The sequence below is a fragment of the Cornus florida genome, unplaced genomic scaffold (assembly GCF_030987335.1).
Source record: "Cornus florida cultivar Cherokee Brave unplaced genomic scaffold, ASM3098733v1 CherokeeBrave_3.0.0_Hap2_Chr09, whole genome shotgun sequence".
NCBI classification, from domain to species: domain Eukaryota; kingdom Viridiplantae; phylum Streptophyta; class Magnoliopsida; order Cornales; family Cornaceae; genus Cornus; species Cornus florida.
Window position 1 is genome coordinate 49286084 of NW_026775579.1, and position 4126 is coordinate 49290209.

The following is a 4126-nucleotide window of genomic DNA, read 5'->3' on the forward strand; positions in this document are numbered from 1 at the left end:
AAACCACAATTTATGCACACACAACTATCTAGAAACATACACCCTTTGTATTCATAAGTATGGAACACCAAGGAACAAGAATAGATTGTCCACCTATCTATGAATCTAAAGCAACTACACTACATCTACACTAAAGACATGGAAATTAAACTAAGTAAGCTAAAGGTGTGGCACAATCCATCAAGAAACAAGTGTGAACCATCAAATAAATTACAAGAGTGTTCAATTAAGCTCTATGTTTTGATCATCTCTAAATCAATTTCATCCATACACATAGACATGCATAAATTCCATTAAATCTAAAGAGAAGCACATGAATCATCCATTCTAGCATACATAGACATATGATTAGAAATAGATAATCAATTGAAAGCATTAATCCATACACATCAAGTAGAAACCACAAGATATAAATATAAATCCAAGATCAAAACATTTATTACAAGTAAATTCCCAAAAATATACAAAGCACTAAGTCTAGGAAGCAAACTTAGGGGCTACTCTAGCCCCAAGTAGATGTCTAGCCACTCATTGAAGTAGTCATCCAACCCTCAAGGGCCTTCTCCATGGTAGGAGTGACCTCCTTCTTGATGGAAACCCTAGAAAAATGGAAGAAATCCCAAAGATGTGTAAAGTTCTCTCTAATCTCTAGCCTCCTCTCCAAGATATGAGATGTGATGATATGAATTATATATCTCTAATAATAGTGGCTCTAAATCCTTATATAGGAGGCTCTAGTGTCACACCTAATGGTCTAGATTTGTGCACTAGGGTCCTCTTAATGATTGCACCATGAGCTAACTTTTAATGAGCTGGACTCTGTTTTAATTCGGACTTAAGGAGGTTCGATCGATCGAACTGTGTTGAGATCAATCGAACATTGGTGAGATCCATCAAATGCTGCAGAGATCGATCATCCTTGGCGGCGCCTTTTTGAATAAAGACAAATCTCTGAGATATTTTGGGATATTTTGGGAAAGAGACAAGAGTGATAGGTGGGGTGGTAGGTGTAGATAAGATTGAATAATTTCGATCGATCTGAGAAAGGTTGGATCGATAGAAGATGGTGAGATTTTTTGGATAAGGACAACAACTTGGATCCATTTAAGTGAAGTGAGATCGATTAATGTGAGATCGATAAAATATTCCTGATTGATCGAAGATGCTGTTTTTTTCACATTTTGCTTCCACTTTGCTCATTTCTTCCATCCATCTTGAGATTGCTTCTTTTAAGCTCTTATTTAGCTGAATTAACTTATTTTTGGGATAAGTGCCTGAAAAGGGCAATAACATGAAATTAGTCTAAGACGGTAAAGTAAGATAGATAAAGGTCCAAGAATACTTAAGCTTAAGGGGTTTTAAATGCGCACTTTTCAGCGCTCATCACACCCCCAAATTTAAATATTGCTAGTCCCTAGCAATGAACTACAAGGGAAAGGAATGAAATGAACAACTATACAATTATGAATCTAGAAAGCAATAAATGGACAATGACACTTTCGTAGGGAACATGATTGCATTTAGCACATGTAACAAGCTTTTTAAACCCCTAGGTTGCCCCTAGTGGACGAGTGAAGTCTCGTGAGGGTTTCCAGAAATGATACCCACAAACATTAAGCTCAATCTCACAAAAGAGGCACCAATATTGCAAACAAGTATTGGGAGAAAACTACATCAAGTATGCAATTTTTCAACCATTTCCAAGCAATCTCCCAAAATTTTAACATCAAGCTAGAAATTATGGTCCTCCACACATTAAGAAAATGATCATGCAAATCAAAACAACACTAGAATCCTTTTTGAGTGGACCGGCATCAAATATGTTGCTATCTAAGCTAACTAAAGAAATGATCACATCCTTACGCTCAAACTAGCATACAAATCTAATACCGATCATCAAAACAAATAGTGAACCTTTTATTAAAGCTTTATTGATTTAGATGCGTTTATTCTTTCCATTCATTTTTTTTGTTTTTTTTTTTGTTTCATATCTATCACTAAGGATAAAAAATGGGAGCATGGTGCAATGTGTTGATCTATTAAGCTTTCTAGCGATCCATGAGGTCGAGCGTTAGTTCAATGACTCCCAAACCGGACGGCTTTAGTGCATTAGGCGTTAAAACACCCATAAGGACTTATAAGCTCAAATCAATTAGGTTACAAATCAAAACAACCTCCATCTAATCATTTCCCACTTCTCACTTTTTGAGAGAAGTTCTCACTTTTTTATTGCTTTTGCAACTACTTTTTTTTTTTTTTTTTTTTTTTTTTTTTTTTTCCAAGTTATTAGCCTAGAGTTTGGGCCCTCCACCTTTTCATGCGAGAAATTCAATGCTTGATGAGGCTAGAATCCCGGCTACTCAATGAAAAGGGTTTGTTATCCACCTTTATAAAAAATGAAAGCTTTCAATGCACTACTAGCCCAATTGGGATATAACCAATTTAATAATCAACAGAGCATGTACCCCACAAATGAATGCTAGTGTGCACCTGTGCTAGTGTAGAATCTTAGAGTGAATCTCAAAGCAATCACAAAGTCAGGATGATGTGGACCACAAGTGTAAGTAAGATATCAATCTTTCAAAAAATTTATTTTTAAATGGCATCCACAAGGCATACAAAGAGTATTGGACTCTTAAGTCAAGCAATTTTTAAATTTTAAGTAATATAGTCCTCAAAAGATCAAAATCACAGCTAGTTATGGACCAATAATAGAAAATCCCGCAAATACACAAGTCATGCTCAAAATTTTGAATTGAAAACAAACGTTGCAAATAACACCATTACCCCTAAACTTAAATGGCACAATGTCCTCAATGTGCAAAAAGAACAAAGGAAAGAGTATACTAGTGCAGTTATGGCAAAGAATGGCCAGGACACAAGTATCCAAAGTGAGTGGTATAACCCCCCCAAACTTGGGATTGACTGTGGTCCTGAAACGATGGCATTGGATAAAAGCTGATCAGATAACAAAAGGGATAATAACAATGTATAGTGGACATGTAAGTGTAGATGGGATACTAAATGAAGTACAGAGAGAGGAATAAGGGTGGTCCTGAAAAATTTGGACAACGCTCTTTCTCATTGAAGTCACTGGGATGCACCTGATAAATGGAGTCAAGCACAGATAAATATATCAATATAGAAACTAGGCATCTAAAAATATAGCATGTATAGAAAAATAAAAATAATGTACATCACAGTGTCTGGGCCAATAGACTGGCCGTAAAAATATCACAACAATATCAATATAACAGTCAAGTATCACAGATATATAAATGAGGGTAGAGAGATAGAGATATCAGGCAGAAAAGGTCGGGCGAGCGGGGCATGATCCTCGGATATCTTTAGATATGCCCTGCAGTGCAGCCATGACATTTGAGCAGAAAGATGCCACATCAGTGCTGAGGGAGGCCATATCTGACCAAAGAGAGACAACTGCGTCCTCTGGTGTGCTCCAGATCGTCACTCCGAAACCTAACAGTTTGTGCACACCGCCAAAAGAGATAGCGGTGTAAAGCTATGATGAATGTGGCCAAGTTTTACATTTAGAAATTTGCCACTACTACCTTTCACTAAAAATATAATTAAGGCAAGTATGGATCGTCCCAAGGGATTGAGGGTCGTACTAGGTTGAGGAATCAAAATTAGGGTTAGTAGGTCGAGTGATCAAAATAGTGGTTGGCGGTTGAATTACAATAAAATGCAATTTAAAATAAAGTAAACAATAATGCAATAAAGAGATTAAAAGAGAGAGAGAGATCTTGGGGTTTAGAGATCACCACTAAGCATAACTTTTCTACACCATTAATGAATGATTAATGAGAGGAAAAACATGTATTGCAACAATGTGTGTGTTTGTGGTTGTTCCAATAAGCATGGATGACAAATTAAGCATATATTGTTTAAACAACATGGTGGATAACACAATATATCAAATTAAGCTATTAATCCTTTCTTTAAACTCACAATCCAAACACACCACAAGGTTAAAGATATATGTTACTTGCTTACATAAGTATGGAACATCAACAACAAGCATGGATTGACCTCACATTTAACATCTAAACTACAACTACACTAAAATTAAGCTAATGACATGAAATTAAACTAATTAAACTAAGGG